This window comes from Lepisosteus oculatus, unplaced genomic scaffold (assembly GCF_040954835.1).
Source record: "Lepisosteus oculatus isolate fLepOcu1 unplaced genomic scaffold, fLepOcu1.hap2 HAP2_SCAFFOLD_63, whole genome shotgun sequence".
Classification (NCBI taxonomy): domain Eukaryota; kingdom Metazoa; phylum Chordata; class Actinopteri; order Semionotiformes; family Lepisosteidae; genus Lepisosteus; species Lepisosteus oculatus.
In genome coordinates, this window is record NW_027168182.1 from 987,501 (window position 1) to 1,006,561 (window position 19,061).

General features: G+C 43.2%; 3 non-coding genes across 3 annotated transcripts; 2 read left to right on the forward strand and 1 right to left on the reverse strand.

Annotated features, from left to right (window-relative positions):
* Positions 1–9,089: 9,089 nt before the first annotated feature.
* Positions 9,090–9,231, reverse strand: LOC138232409 (U4 spliceosomal RNA). The gene has a single exon (XR_011187140.1). It is a non-coding gene; the product is annotated as a U4 spliceosomal RNA (small nuclear RNA).
* Positions 9,232–11,477: 2,246 nt separating this feature from the next.
* Positions 11,478–11,549, forward strand: trnag-ucc (transfer RNA glycine (anticodon UCC)). Its single transcript has one exon. It is a non-coding gene; the product is annotated as a tRNA-Gly (tRNA).
* A 1,172-nt stretch (positions 11,550–12,721) lies between these two features.
* On the forward strand, positions 12,722–12,795 carry trnat-agu (transfer RNA threonine (anticodon AGU)). Its single transcript has one exon. It is a non-coding gene; the product is annotated as a tRNA-Thr (tRNA).
* Positions 12,796–19,061: the final 6,266 nt, after the last annotated feature.

A 19,061-nucleotide genomic window follows, 5' to 3' on the forward strand; every position in this document is an offset into this window, starting at 1 on the left:
GCGCAAGCAAAGAAGCGCGCCTCTTTGCTGTTCCTGGTGGTTTTAAAACGCCCAATCGCTTGTACCCGCTGCCTTGGAAATAAGTTCTTCAGCGTCCGCGAATGGCATTTTGCAGCTGGAAGCAGATGTCGACGCGTTTTGCACAGAGCACCAAAAAAGCGTCTTTTTTGAAGGCTCAGGCACTGAGCATTGGTGGTTCAGTGGTAGAATTCTTGCCTGCCACGCGGGAGGCTCGGGTTCGATTCCCGGCCAATGCAGTGGCTTTTGCAGCGAGCGGCTCCATCACTTGCATCCCCTTGCAACTCGCAACTCAAAAAACCCACTGAAGCTAAGCAGGTGTGAGCCAGGTCAGTACCCGGATGAGGGTGAGCTACAGGGGAAAACAAAGCTTCCAGCTGGAAGCGGTGTTAATGGTGCCGGCGGTGGGGCGCTCACCCTGAGGTCTGTGCGGGTCCCAATGCCCCAGTATAGTGACGGAGATGCTGTGTTGTAAAAGGGCGCTGTCTTTTGGATGAGATGTAAAACCGAGGTCACAGCGCTCTGTGGTCATTCAAAATGACCACCAAAATCTTTGACAAAAGCTCTTGGTAATTGATGGTCTTCAATAATGCTTCTCCTTTAGGTACATTTTAAATCAGCTGAAAAATGCTGTGAAATGGGGGGGCACTTCAGGCCAGTGTAGGATTTGGGTTACAAGAACCATGAAACTGCACGAGAAAGCCCGTACACTGAATTACACGGCTTTCTATTCAAAGGAGGACAAAAGAAATTCCCTGAGTTCGATTTTTTGCAGCACAGAGAGGAGCACTGTTGTGAGGCCGGTTAGCTCAGTTGGTTCGAGCGTGGTGCTAATAACGCCAAGGTCACGGGTTCGAGCCCCATACTGGCCAGGTCCTTTTCTCCTCTCTTACCAAAGCTGTTAGGTTCCTTTCCGTGGTGAGAGGGGTTGTCATGCAACGCTGCCACATAGTGCCAACAGACAAGAGTGTTGCGGGAGAAGAGAAAAGTGTTTGAAGATTTAAGAGTGTCTTAGGTGGAGCCAAAATCAAGTGTCACAAATACAAGTGGGAGGATTTCCAATGTTTAATATGGTAAAAATAAGCATAAGTTATCTGCCGGTCCAGCACAGTCTGCCATGCTTTTGTCATATACTGTAAAATGGTGTCGAACTGGGTGTCGAACTGGAGCCTCACCATTTGCATATGTGAGGCTCCAGTTATACATCGAGTGTTGTTAAATAAAGCACTGACTTTATTTAACAACCACACCAAAACCTAACACAGGAGCTACACACACACATGAGGAGACTGACGAAAACGTACACACATTTAGGGTGGTAATTACCTAACAACACACTCTACTTTTACAGGACTACACAGGGCACTAGAATTACTAGGACATTATTTACACAGGTAGGGTCAGCCGCTGGTCATCGTGCTGACCCTCAGACTCTTCCCGGCTACCACTCCCAGCATGCCCAGCGGTACTACGAGCGCCTAGGGGCGCTTCCTCCTCACCACCAGGCGAGGGCGTTACAATATTTACTATATTTATTATACACGTGTAAATTAATTACTGCGAAAATAATTTACTTCGTACACTGTGCAGAGTGCCGTATACTCCTAGTGTTAGATGTGTTTTCGACGTTATATATGCATTTATTAATGTCGTCGATTTTACGGTTGCAATTCGACGTTGATTATACGTCGAGGCGACGTATATATACGTATAGCCGTATTTTCGCCGTGAATATACGTATATTCGACGAATCAATGCCCACAGCTTGGCATACAAGGGTTTTGCGGAGGGGTCTTGCCACCTGCCTGAAAAAAAACAGTAAAATGTTTGAGTGCCTATAGAGTTTCTATTTTTATTTTCTTGACAAAAGTTGATACCATTTCCTGGACACCCCGTCCCCCATCAGTGTGCGGTGCCCGAGGAAAAATCTGTAGGGGGGCTTCTGAAATTCTGAGGGGGGGTGATATTTCGGTTGAAACGGAGCTGTACGGTGCAGCTACCCAAATGAAATCTCGCAGCTATGCCATTGATTAGTGCTTCATGATAGAAGATAACGACTAGCAATCTGGTATTTGCGATGAAGTTCAGTTTCACATTTTTCGTCACTCTCACTGGAGAGTATTGCCTGGAGCGAAAAGTACCATAAGCGTTCATTTTTGCAGCTACATGGACGTTCTGAATCGTTAAGAAAAAATGTTGTAAAACCAACAGAAAGCACAGACTGCTATAACTAGTCCTAGTTATATAACGATTTTAAGTATAATGATAAACTACTGCAAGGAATCGGTCCACCTGAGCAAACAGGATCGTAATGTTGACACTCAATAACGACACTGATATGTGCAGTTCCTGGACGGATAGCCCTCCTGCCCATCAAACAGACTGAGTGACTGTTCGTGTCATTTAGTGTTGTCTGACCATTGACAAAGTACAACTATTTTTTTAGGGCGCAAATTAAGTTATTTAATAACGTGGATTAAATAACTGGATGGCGTGGATTTTTGTCTTAAAGGAAACAGAAGTAGGAGATATATATATGTATGTATGTTTTTGGTGTTTTCCTTGTTTGTGAAATACATATACACACGCACGACACTAACATAAACACACCTCATAATAAAAGAGCAAAGCATTAAGTAGCAGGATTTAAAGGACGTTGAGACCCGAGAATCGCCCTGATTGAGCTCAGTGTGTAAGTCCACCCTGGAGCAAAAGCAGCGATGCTGGCATTCTGGGCATGGTGAATTACTGATCAAGAAAGGGGGTTTTCGAGGTCTCGTTCCTTACCTGTGAACAGTGTGGTGTAAGTCCTCTCTAAAGTCTCTGAGAGGCATTTAGATCTGGAGGTAACAGACGCCCTTGGCTGAATGAGTGCAGGAATGCACAGGTTTTTCAAGTGAAAGCATCCCCTTACTGTATGAGCTGTTACCTCACACACGACAAAAGTAAAAGAGACCGAACATGTGTACTAACTGATGGTTTGAGAAAGTGGTGGAAGGGTCCGTTTATATATCGGAAAAGTGTAAGTTGAAGGAAAAGAAGGAGAAAAATATGGGAAAAGCTGAGTTTGTCAGAGGGAGTCTGGGGCGAAGACGCCTGTAAAATAAGCATATGCGTATTGATTGGCAAAAGCACAAGCATGTAGCTCCCACCCTGGTGCACGGCCGGCACCAGTGGTGGCAGATACATGAGAAAAAAAAGAAATTGGGATGTGACTTCTTAAGTGTGTTTACGGGGAAAACAAAAACCCGGAAGAAAAGATACTTTACTCGCTACGAAAGAGTATAAACAAAAGCGAAAAGAGGCAGTGCAGGAGAATCAGAAACTAAAAGAAGAATTAGTTCCTGGTCGCACTGCACTAGTTAATGTGTTATATCCTGCTCTCCCATAGGGGAACAGACAGGCAGGAAATGAAAATAATTGGGATCAATTCCCACAGTGACCATATGGAGACGGGGGGTCTGGGTGGGATGACACCTGGTACGAGTGTGATAGAGACAGAACAGGAACTCCCTTCTTAAACAGAGGGTGCCTGCAGACCTGTACTCTCACCCTAAGTGGGAGAGGGCCTGATGTAGCGGGGGCTGGCGCTGTTGATGACAGCGTCACTCTAAGTGTCTCGCACCCCATCGAGGGGGTCCGTACTCGCACCTACCTTCCCTGATTCCCCCATACGATCAAATCCAAAACCGGAAGATATTGACTGGTGGGCTAAAGTACCGCACCCAAAATTAGGAATGCAGCGAACCTGGAGTGCACTTCAGGAATTAAAAGGATTCATGTAGAAGTAAAACAAGAATACAGCACATTGTAGTACGAAGAGAAAAATATATTCTCGATGTGTATGTGTGTTTTATGAATTTGTGTGTAACTGTGAGTTTTTGTATACTAAATGACGGTGTGAGTGTGTTTAGCCAGCGGGACTGGCTAGAGACGTAACTAAAGAGACTTGATGAAAATCAACTTAAGGAGATTGGAAAATATAAGAGCGTCTGAAACGTATAAGTACAGTACAGGTGGACGTAAAAGTAGTTAGATAAACAGTGTTTGTATTTTTATACAATTAGTTGCAATAGTGAAAACAATTTGGGTTTATTCGAATGTCTCAGACATGCTGAAACGCTGTAGGTTTAGAATCGAGACTGGGGAGAATAACGTCTTGTGAGAAGATCTGTTTACCTAACGATTAGATCCTGTAAATCCCTTGTAGCCTACCTAAGTCTGTCCCAGTCCAGTGGATTAAAATGTACTGTTAATGGAGTGTTGGTTTCTCTGTTAGGGGATACTGGAGCACTACTGTCATGCTTGTTTCACTCCTCTGTTCAACAGTGTGCTATAGAGTAATGTATATGGGGAGATGGCAGGAGGCCACAGGAGTATTGGGGCACCAAGTTTTACTTGCTGAGTACCAGATTTTAATGGGTGGTTTTATCCCAGATCTATTGGGTTGGAATATTATGCATTACAAAGAATGACTATCCAGAACAGGGTATCACGTGGCTTCAACTGACTGTGATCACTCAGTATGTTGATGGTATTCTGAGTGCTTCCCCTGACGAGGAAACCCACAAGTCTGAGTTGCTTCAGCTTTAGAGTGTCTAATATTAAGCAGTTATGATAAGGCCCTTTTGTGTCGAGCATTGTGTGATTTTAACAGGGCCAGGGTGCAATATTTTTACGGGGTGAGCACAACTTTTAACAGATCTGCTTAAGGGGGGAGTGCAGTACAAGGACAAGATTGCCTTGGTACCAGCAGCAAAAGCCGCCTGTAATAATTTGAAACAAGCTCTCTTACAGGTGCTGAGACTGGGGTTTCCTCAGATGGATCAACCATTCTTTGTATGTAAGTGTGGACAAAGGGTTCTGGGCAGCTGTGCTGACGCAGGAGCATGGAGGTAGGCACTATTATACCATTCGATACTGTAGCCAAAGGGTGGGGGACGGTGAAAATTGAAGAAAATGTAATACTGTTTACTGATGGGTCCTCTCTGATGCATGAGGGAGAACAGAGAACAGGCTGAGCCGTTACAACAGAATTCGAGGTGCTAACAATCGGAAAATGCCCCTCCACTGCCTCAGCACAGCAAGCCAGTTAAGAGCACTGATGGAAGATTGTAAAAAGAAAGATGTTAAAAGGTTACTGTATATGTATATAATGTATGTATTTGTTGCATGTAGGCCACAATTCTGGATGGCTATGGAGAAATAAGATTCTCTCACAACGGCAGGGACTCCAGTTAAGAATACTGGGCTTGTCTCTGAACTGATTTGTAGTTTTACAGCTGCCGACAGAAGCAGCTTGAGTAAGGTGTCAATAACACAATAAATAAAGAATTCCAGTAACTCAAGGTAACAACCATGCAGATGCAGATGCCAGACGAGCGGCACTGGGAGGGCGGGAGTCTGAGACCCCTGTGAAACCTCTACTGGGGAAAAGGGAGAATTCAGGTTGAGGCCTTTAATAGATGTTTAATAGTGGTTAGAACAAATGTGTAAAGAATGTGGGGTTGTATGATGATGTGATGTGGGCTGGCACATACCCAAGTGTATGATAAAGATGATCCCGTGGTACGGACTGCCCTGCCCCTTGGATACTGATCTAGGGGCAGACTACACTGGGAAGGTGTGCCAGGCTGTAATTGCCTCACTAGGGGTAAGTTGGAAGTCACATTGCCCCCATCACCCACAGTCTGAAAGACCAACTAAGGAAATATCAACTGAAGGGACACCGTGGGTAGATGCTCTACCTGCAGTCCTGTGCGGTTTGCGGGCTGGAGCAAATGGAACTGTGAGACTGAGCCCATTTGAGATCATCACGGGCAGCCAAAGAAACTCCCTGGAGGCCAAGTTTGGCTAACGCACTGATGAATTAACTAACTCTCTATTAAAGTATTGTAGGTTTGTTAACTGAAGCGGTGCACAGGGCTTGTGAACAGGTGCCGGACGCTTGGGGACCTCCAGCAGAGGGGAGACACGACCGGATACCTGGCGAGTGGGTGTAGGTGAAGAAGAGATACCCTGCCAGACGTTGCAATCCTGCTGGGAGGGACCATATCAAGTGCCACTAACTACTGATTGTGCCATCTGAGTGACAGGATGAGATCGCTGGATCCGCGCATCGCACTTTCACCGACCCACGGCACCAGAGACTGAGTGAACAGAAAGAAGGATGTTGTTACCGTTTCTGTGTCTGATGCTTCCTAAGACCAACAGTGTGCTTGTTAGGCCTGAGGAGCATTACTGGGGATATGGTATCAATACATTCCAGATGTTGGCATATCTATTCAGCCAAAAAATTATAATCGGAGTTGGGTCAATATTGCTGTTCCAAGATCCTGACGATAGATCTCCACATGGCTGAGGTCTGCGTTTGGGTCCTGGGGTAGGACTTTATGTATTTGTAGGATTAGGATTGTTTTATGTGTAAAATTGTAACTATCACTTGTACAAAAACATCAATAACACCTTGTTGTAACCGTGGAACGCACAATCTCATGGTAATGCATGCCTGTACATCTAAAAAGGAAAGATCTGCCCTGACATTGTATTTGTAAAAATAGACAGTCCTGATGTATGCCATATTTTATAAGGGGGGAATGAAGTAAGAGACAAGATGTTAAAAGGGTTAATAACTTAAGTCAGTTCTGCCTGAATATTAGACTTCTAAGCAACAGGGGTTTATGGCAGGAAAGGGGGTTAACTGATAAGGATTCCAGATGCGAGCAAGGAACCCCCTGGGGGTATAATCTTAAACTGACCATTTAGCAAGGGCCTCTTAACTGGCCAAATACCATGACCCCCCCCCCCCCCTTACAATAACATCGAATGACGTCTGAAGCAGCAAGCAAGGACTATATAACCTAAAAGTTTGTACCGGCACATCGAACAATACTTCGGTTTTGTTGTTTCTTGCGGGAAACAAGACTTTGGCTTTATTGTTCCTTGCATGCAATAAACTCATCTGTTTTACTTCATCTCGGGATCAAGAACCTTATTCCTTCTGTTACAACAGGGCTTTCTCACGCAGTTTCATGGTTCTTGTAAAAGCTCTTTACACGCTTGTAAAAGCTTTTACACACGTTAACCACGGCCGGTGAGTTCAAGGTTGGTCAAAGCTGAAAGCTCAAAGCTGAAATAAATGTATAAAATTTGGCTTGCATCATAGCAGTTGAGCAATAAAGTCTGTCCTAATTAAAGAGTACCCAAAGTTTGAAAGTACAACATAGAATAAGAATAAGAGAAATGGCAAAACGATTTTGTGTCATCTTCCCCATTCACACTATTTTATGTGCCATTTTTTTGCTTATTCACATACTATTTTAATCAAAATAATATTAAGAAAGATCTGTATGTATTCAGATAGTATTATTATTGTTCATACTTACTCGTCAAAAGAGGATTGCTGAGATATTTGCGGATATACTTCTACGTTTGAAAAACGTGTCCAAAATGGTGACCAACGAATACTAGCAATGCATTGTGGTATATAACCGGAAAATATGCTGGGTTCGATATTTTCTCAACGTATGCGTTTATTAATGTTGTCGATATTATGGTTGAAATTTAACATTGATAATACATCGCGGCTATGTGCCCCCTGCTATGAGCTGATGTGCAATTTTAACGCATGCAGTTAGTAAGGATCGGTCACTGTTGTATGGTATTATATATAATGACATTATGGAATAGGATGGGGACAGGCCTGGCATCACGGGGGGAGGGGGGAATGTCGCCCCTTCAGTTTTGGGCAAAAAGTTTTACTTAACTTAATTTGCGCCCTAAAAAAATAGTTGTACTTTGTCAATGGTCAGACAACACTAAATGACACGAACAGTCACTCAGTCTGTTTGATGGGCAGGAGGGCTATCCGTCCAGGAACTGCACATATTATTGAGTGTCAACATTACGATCCTGTTTGCTCAGGTGGACCGATTCCTTGCAGTAGTTTATCATTATACTTAAAATCGTTATATAACTAGGACTAGTTATAGCAGTCTGTGCTTTCTGTTGGTTTTACAACATTTTTTTCTTAACGATTCAGAACGTCCATGTAGCTGCAAAAATGAACGCTTATGGTACTTTTCGCTCCAGGCAATACTCTCCAGTGAGAGTGACGAAAAATGTGAAACTGAACTTCATCGCAAATACCAGATTGCTAGTCGTTATCTTCTATCATGAAGCACTAATCAATGGCATAGCTGCGAGATTTCATTTGGGTAGCTGCACCGTACAGCTCCGTTTCAACCGAAATATCACTCCCCCCTCAGAATTTCAGACGCCCCCCTACAGATTTTTCCTCGGGCACCGCACACTGATGGGGGACGGGGTGTCCAGGAAATGGTATCAACTTTTGTCAAGAAAATAAAAATAGAAACTCTATAGGCACTCAAACATTTTACTGTTTTTTTTCAGGCAGGTGGCAAGACCCCCTCAGCAAAACCCTTGTATGCCAAGCTGTGGGCATTGATTCGTCGAATATACGTATATTTACGGCGAAATTACGGCTATACGTATATATACGTCGCCTCGACGTATAATCAACGTCGAATTGCAACCGTAAAATCGACGACATGAATAAACGCATATATAACGTCGAAAACACATCTAACACAGTGCCTGAGGCTTTTTACTGTATGTATCGTGTGCCGCAACTAGGAGTATACGGCACTCTGCACAGTGTACGAAGTAAATTATATTCGCAGTAATTAATTTATTATATTTACTATATTTATTATACACATGTAAATTAATTGCTGCGAAAATAATTTACTTCGTACACTGTGCAGAGTGCCGTATACTCCTAGTTGCGGCACACACGATACATACAGTAAAAAGCCTCAGGCACTGTGTTAGATGTGTTTTCGACGTTATATATGCGTTTGTTAATGTCGTCAATTTTACGGTTGCAATTCGACGTTGATTATACGTCGAGGCGACGTATATATACGTATAGCCGTAATTTCGCCGTAAATATACGTATATTCGACGAATCAATGCCCACTGGGAACAAGCTCGCTTCTTTCTACCATGATGTCACCATGACCAAATCTGTCTTTAAACACCTTGCTCAGTCTCTAACGAGACTGTCAAAAATAGCTTTCGCTGATTGTATTGCAAACCGGCGGAAGCGGGGTATTGGGAAAAGTTTTCAACTAGCAATAATCCCGCCTCGGCTAAACCTCACAGGCTACGATACTGCCACTGCGCAAAGCTGACGGTTGCCAGGCAACCACGGGGATCCTATGGAAATCGTTATCAATCGTCTCATGGCATGTCGTTGCTGTAACGCTTCATATTTGTCGTCTTCTTCTAGCTTGAGGTTTTGAAGAATTTCATGACAGACAAGGGCTCCGTTGGGAACAAAGAAACCCGTTGATTCTTTTCAGCAGCAGAAATACAACCCTTTAAATACAAGATGACAGAACAATGACGAAGGGCATGCCGGGAGGAACTCATGCACTACAGAGGAAAGGGGGTGGGCACGTACAGTTCACATTCAAGCCACAAGTACTCTTCTCGGATGTTGCACAAACAAATCCTAACGTCTTGAAAGCATTGCGGCATGTTTGTGTCCCACTTCCCGTGGCTGCAGGATGACTGACACGAACGGACAAACACAATCTGTGGCGTTTAGCGTGACATAGTCTTGCAGGCATCGTGCTGTCTCACTGCAATACTATACCGCTGGAGGAAACAGTCCATCTGGCCATGAAACTCATTTGAACGTCTAGCTACAGCAACTAACAATATCATGATTTATTCAGGATGTGTGGAATCAGCACGTCCCGGAGACAGCTTCCGAAATCGTGAGCATTCTCTGGTGGTAGGGGCGTTCAAGATGGCGCTCAGGTGGGAGGTAAAGTTTAGTGGTTGAGGATTTTTTTTGAGTTTTTCATGACCTGAATGTTAATTTTTGCTTTTTTTGACTACAGAAAAATAAGGACTTAACACTACTTGTTTAAACTTCAGTTATAATTGAAAGAAAAAAAAACGATTTTTTTTAGGTTTAAGAATTTCGATATGAGTAACACTGGGAAAAGAAAAGAGAGTGCTGGGTCTTCGAAGGAGAACTCTAAGATACCTCACTCGTATATGTATAGCACTACAAGAAAATTGATGGCAACTAAAGGGAAAAGTGAAGCAGCTGGAGGGGACGTGGAAAGAGTGCTGGAGATGCGCTCGTACGCGAGCGCTCGCAGCCCAAGTGAGACTCAGCTGCCAGAGGAAGAGCCGGAGTCCCTGCCCAGCACACCTGTGAAAACCCCAGCAGCCAAGAGAGGAAGGGGCGACCTGACGCTGGAGGAGCTCCAGACCAACATCTTCAACATGATGGCACAGAGCATGGGTGAGCTGAAGGAAATGACTTGATCTAATACAGTCGCAATCGAAAGTCTTAAAAAGTCCATGGACTGTGTGTTTAAAGAGGTTGAAGACTTAAAGAGTGAAGTAAAAGTTCTTAAACAAGTAAATACCAAACAAGAAAAGCATATTAAAGAACTTGAATTGAAAGTGAACGATGTAGATAGATACCGTCGATGATGGAATTTAAAATTATTTGGAGTTAAAGAGGAACGTGATAAGAACCTTGTTGCAACAGTGAAGGGTATCTGTAAAAGGACCCTGCCGGACCAGGAGGACGTAATATCGGCCATTGACTTTGTTCACAAGCTCGGGAGAGCGAACATGTCTGGGCAAGTGCTCCCCAGATCGATTATAATACAGTTCACCAAGAGGACGGCGAGGGACATGCTGTGGCGAGCGGCGAGGGGGAATGAGTATTTGAATGGGAACAAACTGAGGTTTGCAGAGGACCTGTCTGCTGCGGACAGGAGTACCAGGAACCAGCTGTGGCCCCAGGTTGAAGCTGCCAGAAGAGAGGGGAGGAGAGCCTACTTTGTGGGAGCGAGGGCCTTTGTGGACGGGAAGGAGATTTGCTCCCAGTGACTGCTCAGTTAATGATTATGTTTGGTTTTATTTGTTATACCAGTATATACTAGTGTTTCTTTAGTGTTAGTTTGGAATGGTGTAGTTAAGTGTTAAGGACTGTTATAGTTCTGGTTCTTTGAAAAACTCAATAGTTTAGACAGTCTTAGAGTTAGTTATTTGCTTTTGTGTATGTCTTTTTCATGAATGCCAGAGGTACTCGAAATGTTGTTAAAAGAAAAACTGTGTGCTGAGTTTTATTTTTTACAGGAAACGCATGCATGTTGAAACTAAAGTTTATAAATAATTGAGAAATATTAAAGCAAGGAAAATATGATACGTGTAAAATATACAATTTGATCACATAATTACTTAATTACCTCTGGTAGTTAAATGCTTTTTTCTGCTGCGTTTTTTTTCTCTTGTACATGACTCTGATCCTCTTGTTGTATTTGTATTTGTAAATTCTATGTTTAATAAAAAAATTTTAAAAAAAAGCATTCTCTGGTGGTGTCCTGCAGACTTCCTGTGGGCATGCGTTGGTGGTATAGTGGTGAGCATAGCTGCCTTCCAAGCAGTTGACCCGGGTTCGATTCCCGGCTAACGCAGTGGTGAATGTTTTCAAATGCTATCATGAGCCTTGGATTGTGACTAGCAAAGCAAAGCCTTTTGAAAGAGCTAAAGCACTGAAAAACGGAATTGAGGGAGAATCTTACAGGGGATTCTGAGTGGTGTCTGCATACACGCAGTCCGATATGGGTGCTGAAAGCTTGAGCTACTCTCAATGTCATGCTGGCTTTCCCTGGAGTAAATCTGTTACATTGAAAGAATGCTTCTCGCAGGTTCAAAAAGGGACCCTTGTTAATTGGAGAAATCAATGATTTCAAATGAATTCTGTATGCGTTAAAAGACAGCTATACACAGAAAACATGCAGGACACTGCTCATGAGTGTGGAGTTCAACCGAAACAGTGTGTTTTTTCAAGCCATCTGACAAAGCCCGCCCACTGAAAACTGCAGCAGATCGTGTAAAAACGTTCAACTTTGTAACTACTGCACGCACAGGAAGCAGAATAAATTCCTCTTTTCAAACTGTCAAAGGTTTGCTTTACGAACGCCGCAGGACATCGCACAATCTCTTTTGAACAGGGACAAACGATTTCTTATGGGGCGCAGTAAGTACTGTTACTGTCACTGCTCGATACCGACGTTGGCCTACTATACCATGTTCAGCCACCGCTAGAAAATGTACGGCTCTAGCACCAGAGCAAGCAACAGGAGGGCCGACGTCAAACAGGCACATGTGTCGGACATGGAGAGCGACGAGAATGAGATTTGAACCCATGACTGCAGAGCACAATGTATTAGCAGTCCATCACCTTAACCACTCAGCCACCTTGTCGACGAAACTGGGCTGTCCTGACATGGGTTGGCGCGCTCCAGATGATCTTTTTCTTTTTTTTCCCTCGTACTCGAGGGTCATTTTCCTGTTCCACATGTGATTTCAACATTTTCCTTGGGAGATGTCAAGCCAGCAAGCCACTGCTGTGGTTCAGTGGCCAGTGTGGAGTTCAGTGGCCCTGTTGTACACAGAAAGCACATTGAGCTCCTTGGACATGAAAAGTTCCAGATAAGAGCCATTTGTCATCCTTTCTCTTGGTGTCGATGTTGCTATTGTATGTAAAGGTGGCAACTTGCTCAGCAAGCAGGCGGAGCACACACCGAATGCAGATGTGTCTGAGTGGTGTGTCCAAGTGGCTGCAAAAGGACAGCACTCCTGGGGCGCCGTGGCTTAGTTGGTTAAAGCGCCTGCCTAGTAAACAGAAGATCCTGGGTTCGAATCCCAGCGGTGCCTTCTTTGTTGTGTCTTCTCGAACAGAACTGGTCCTTACAGACAACCGCCTACGGCTAGACTTAATTAAATGCAAGTATTCATTTCCTGTCTTTAACGCGACTTGTTTTTCTTAAAATGGATGCAACTTGCAAAACATGAAATACAAGCCTTGCTAATCAGCGCTAGCGGCTGGCAAAAAAAAAAGAAGTCAGCAATGTTTTTTTCTTTAACCTTAACCCTGCTAATGGAGAAGAGTTAAACGACCAAGTCTATGCAGCTTAAACGATGCGCAAGTCGGGTTCTTAGCTGAAAGGGTGGTAAATCACACTCACCCCAGTCCTTAATCTTTTAAAGAGGATACAAAATTGAACCTAGTCGCCACATCACATACATCCTGTTCAATGATAAAAAGGTAACATCTATCCTCGCTCCAGAGTAAATCTCACGTTGAGGGCATCTTTTTTTTCACTTTACCGTGAGTCGGGCTCGGCTGCACAGAGGAGAGAGCAGACCAATGAGGTCACAGGGACAGGGGAGTCACACGCTGGCGGTTTGAATACGCGGAAGATCACTGAGGGATCCACAGTATGTGGACCCTCCGTTCGCCATCAGTCCGCACTCCGGACTCTGAATCCTGCCATCCGAGTTAAGATCTCAGAGGAACCTGAGGCGCAGTTCCTTCTTAAAACGTAATCTGGTGAGCATTTCTAGAATCGCACTTGTATAGATGCAGCCTTTAATGTGTTGCTAGGTTAAAATTGATGACTTCCTGTATTTCAGTAGGCAACTGCCCTCTTGATTTTGGATTTAATCTCTTTATTACAGGGGCGCTTTTATGAAGACAGAGTCATGTTCAGGTACTTTGTTTGATGGAGGAAGCTTATTTCGGACTCTGTGATCTGCTCACCTGGAAAGGTCTGCTGTACTACTACAAGAGAGAAGTAGAGTCTGGAAGAAGGGACAATTTTATGATGCTTTGGAAGATAATGTTTTTTTTTTCTTATACTGAAAATGAAAAGTAGTTGTTTCTATATGGACTCAGTCTTTGGAATTTGTATATTTATATATTTCAGTGAACCCTCAGCCATTCCTTCTGTATTGTAATTCAATTTCTCTTTTAAAATTCCTTCCCCACTTCTAGGACCTGCAGTTGCTGAACTCCACAATGGCTTCTATTGGAAAGTCTGTGACTGAGACCAAGTAAGTGTTCACTTTTTTATGAAACCATTATTTATTTTGGAGCAATGAGCAATTCTTATATAAATGCAATAAAATCATTATGCTCAAACTATGAGAGAGAATTTTAAGGATAATTTAAGAAATCAGTCTTAGCTTGTTTCTATACACAGATGGTATTATTTATTTTCAAAGGAAACCCGCGAGGATTCCCCTGGTGTGCAAGATGTGCCTGAATACTTTTGATCAGCTTCCTGCTCACTTCAAGAGAGCGTGTATGAAGCATGCCACGGCAGAAGAGATCGGGATGGCCTCTTAACAGACGAGGGAGGACATGATGAATCACCTGAAGAACGGGGTCATTGTGGATTACCACAGAATAGAGATCAAAGGACACTTTGTGGGCTTGAAATACAAAGAAAATCTTGTTCTATGGTACAAGATAAATACAAAACTTAAGCTTTTATTTTAATTAGATTTATTTATAAAGCATAAGCAATCATTTATTACATTAATATATGTGAAAATAACATTTTAGTATCATACATTTAGTATATTTAGTTCCTAATGCTGAAAGAAATGATCATAGAACATGACATCTAACCTTACCTGCGGTGTTTTTAATCCCTATTGCTCAATGCACGGTGAAAGCATTGCATACATATGTCTGACAATGAGGAATGGGCCCCTGAGACAGTCATTTGCCTGTTTCACAAATGATCGTATTTTACTAGAGATTCTGTTTGGGATTCAGATGTGCATTCTGACAGCAATCCCTTTCAATAAATGATACGTTCTGGATGAGGTCAAAGGTGTTGGAACACTGTATTTAGGATGTGTTTGCAGTGATTGTGTGTCTTCTGCTTCAACGCAGTGATATATAGACGTGCTCCTGTAATTTATTGGTACAAGCCCAGGGCAGTGAGCAGTCTGAGGATTTATTTCCAGACGGCATAGAGCAGTGAAGCAGTGAAGTAGTGCAACACACTGGATCATTATATTGTTAGAATCTATTCTACTTAAATTATTACATTATACACAATTTGAGTTCATTTTAAAAAGTAAAAGGTAATGAAAGGAATGCATTTTCGTAAGAAAGATAATACCGATATGCATGTGATAATCTTCCTTATATCATGTAGTGCGTCATTTGGACACTTTGTGGGATTGAAATACAAAGAAAACCATGTTATATGGTACAAGATAAATACAAAACTTAAGCTTTTATTTTAATTAGATTTGTTTATAAAGCATAAGCAATCATTTATTACATCGCTTCTTGAATTAAATCTTTTGACAAGAGGTAAGACTTCTATTTTACATTTAAACCCATGTTTAGCTGTATTTTTTAGATTTAACTGAACCAATTTCTGTGTGTGATAATGTCCTTGAATTCTGACAACATCACACTAAATTACATGATATAAAACAGCTAATGTTTCTAGAGATAAAGTTTCTGGGATGCTTCTAATTACTTTTTATTACCAGGGACAGTTTAATTCACCTTGTACAGTACTGAAAGACCAAGATGCTTTTTTCTAAAGTTATTTAACATTTTATAGAACTTTGTCTACTATGGCAACATGATGAGCTTGGTGAAACTTGGAAAAATACTGCTTGGACACTTATCTTAAGATAAAGATAGGATAAAGGTTTATCTTTTGCACCTACCTGACCCCCAGGGAAGGCCAATGCTTTCTAAGTTGATGGTTCCCTACAGTAGACTGTACCTTATCTTCAAAGGTAATGTATATTGACCCAAATCAGTTTTGGACTCCAATCTACTGACGAAATGGAGCCTATCCTTTTTTCAGGATTTTAGCATCATACGTTTGGTATATTTAGTCCCTAATGATGAAAGAAATGATCATAGAACATTTGGACACTTTGTGGGCTTGAAATACAAAGAAAATCATGTTCTATGGTACAAGATAAATACAAAACTTAAGCTTTTATTTTAATTAGATTTATTTATAAAGCATAAGCAATCATTTATTACATTAATATATGTGTGTAGCGGCGAGGCTTATTAATAAGGCAGAATTAAGTGTTCTGAGCCTTTCCAAATGAGGCCCCATTTCTCTGTTCATCTCTGTGGTGCAGCCACAGAGAGACTATTCATGCAGGGTGATTTAAGGTCCTAGGACAGCTCCCAAAGGGGGATGCACTTAGCTAAGCCTTTCTATCATGATCAATGGTCATCCATTGGCGCCTATCTGTCTAGGGAGTGCCAGTTGGACATCTGGACTGCATTACTGTCAGGACTAAGTGACTCATATCTCACCTTGATCAATCAATCAGGGACTGGTAGGGCCGAGTAACCCACGTGGGACTCTGATGCCCATGGAACTTTCAGCCAATCAATGAGCTGAAGTTCCTCCAGGTAAAAACAGGCAACACAGAGAGCCTGTGAGATTCAGTAAGATTCAGAAGGGAGGATTCAGAGGATTCTGTGGACAATTCTAAAGGGAATTCAAAGGAGAATTCCAGGGCAGGACGGCCCAGGAGCAGAAGGCTCCCAAGGGCAGGACATTCTCGCAGCGCGCCTCCTGACCATCCTGAGACTCAGCCCGGACAACCACGGAACGGCCAGTGTGTCCGAGTGCCAGAACTTTCCTTTGTTCTAAGAGTCTAGAGCGGAGGTTGCCAGAGAATAACCAGAGGATCCACCCGAGGTTAGCACCAGCAGCAGGCCTCGTGAACAGGTCGGAACTGTGGACAGCTGAATCACTATTCAGAACTAGCTCTTCATCAGAAACGAACCGGTCCTCTTCCTGACTTGCTCGGACCCACAGTCATCTTTTCTCCTGTGCACAAACTTTGCTAGTTAAAGCCAACACTAACTAGCCGGTCAGTGAGCATCAGCAGCGCAGCGTCGCAAGCCGCACAGCACAGCCTGGCACGGAGCCAGAGAGCGCGGATTGGACAGCAACAGCCTGCAACTGTTTCTTTGTACCCGCAGGAAGATCTGAATCCCCAAAGATTGGATGAGTATTCAACTTCAATGCATTACAGCTCGAGAATTCAATTGTTATCCCAACCAGTTGATATCAATTTAATTCCTAAGAGTTATGTACTTGTTTGAGTATCTAATGTAGAAGTTATAACCAAGTTCATTAACGAAACGGTCTTAATGAATGATATACTGAACGTATGTCCTCTTGATATGTGTAACACTTCGTAACTGACTGAATATATATCTTTTGTATTCTGATAACCCTCTTGATAAGATCTGTTAGGTTTACATGCATATTTTATGTATTAATAAATGTATCCTCGTGTATTAGTACCTGTGTGTGCGCGTTGTTTGAGTTATGTCGCATGGTTTGATTCTAAAGCCATCAAAAGAATCAACTTTGTGATTTACTGCTACAATTAATAATTGTCTCAGTAAATGCCCAAACCCTACAGAACTGGTGCCTTCAGAGAGCCACTACATTTAATTTTGCTATGGCAACATTACATATTTGGCGTCCCTGAGCCGGTTTTCTTACATTATTTGGCGTCCCTGGGTGGGCGTGGCAAGACTGAAATGAGTCAACCAAGCGGAATAATTCAATATAAAACGCCGCGGGTTTCATACACAACAATACGGTGTGCTGAAAGCCGAAAGAAAAAAAAGTTCCCCTTGCTCTTTAAGCAGTGCTTGATTGTTTTGTGATCTTTTGCGATCTACCGGGTTGATTGCATACTTGATCTTGTGGTTTTCATGGTAAAACTGTGATTTCGTACTTAAAAGTAATACTCTTTAAGTTTAACGATGGTTGCTAAAAGGTCTGAATTCGAGTCGCTATTAAGCACTCTCTCTAGCAGCGACAGGTCTGACCACGATCTCTTCCATATCTCCGTCAGCGGAGAAGCTAGAAGGATAAATCTCCATTCTCTGAGAGAGCTAGCGAAGGACATAGAGAGATTTGACCCCGCAGTGTCAAAGAATAATATCGAGAGTTATATTCAGGACCTCAGGTATACCCTGCAGTATCTGCCAAACGCCACAGAACAGGAGAAAGTGTTTCTGGTCAGGAAAACTACCAGCAGAGCTGTACATGAGTGGATGGCTAGGCAGATGAAAGAAGTCTGTAATGATTTTGAGCAGCTTTGTCAAGCACTTATCGAAGAATACAGTGCGTTTATTCACCCGACTGCTGCGATAGCCGCCGCTCTTAACATTAAGCACAAGAGAGCAGAGTCCCCTCGCGAATATTACGAGAGACTTAGACGAACTTATTTTGCAGGGCGAAATGATGAGGGTTGCGAAGAGAACACACATTTCAAGGGTTTATTCATTGCGAATCTCCACCCGTCAGTCAGAAAGATGATCTTAATGCATACAGATGCACAGACCATGAAAATGACTGATATTAAGAGATTCGTGCAGAAAGCCTGGGAGTATGATGTCCAAAGTCGCTCTGAGCAAAAAGCTGTTAAAGTGACTGTGTTTGCCGTCAGAGCCAGCAGGGTTAATTCCCCCCTGCTCGAAGGAGCACAGGCTCCTGAGCTGGCTAAGCCCCGTTCCAAAGCATGCACACAGGACCACACCCAGCGTCCTAAGTGCCATGAGAACACCGGGGGAGGGAAAGGGCTAGATAAAGCTGAACAAAAGGATTCAGTAGCCACCCGCCTGGCCAGGCTTGAACAAGCTTTATTAGGACAGGGACAACCGCTCCCCAAGGCTGCCGGAAGCGTGAATGAGCTGATACTCTCCACTGGAGGAGGCGGAGACCCGCCCCCTCTCCCTCCCTCAGTCTATCTGATTGAGCAGAAGGGTTCCTGCCTGGATGAATTCAGCCACTCCCAAGTGAGTGCTGACTCCACCCCTGAAGTCACAGAGCAGGCAGTAAAACACAGAGGAAAAGCAAGAAGCTTTTACCTCAAGGCTGCCATGGGAGATGTCTTACACTGTGAGACACTGATTGACACTGAGGTTGAAAGGTGTTTGATGTCACACGGCAAGCTCAAACGGGTTGAAAAAGAAAAGGGCATGCGACTCAGAGAGGAACCTTTGGTGGATCACCAGAAAGGCAAAGTGTGGAAACAGGTCAAGGCTCCTAAGCCTTCTGTACAGAAGGAAAGGGGGGCCAAGAGGCAGACTGTGCTCACACAGTGCCCAC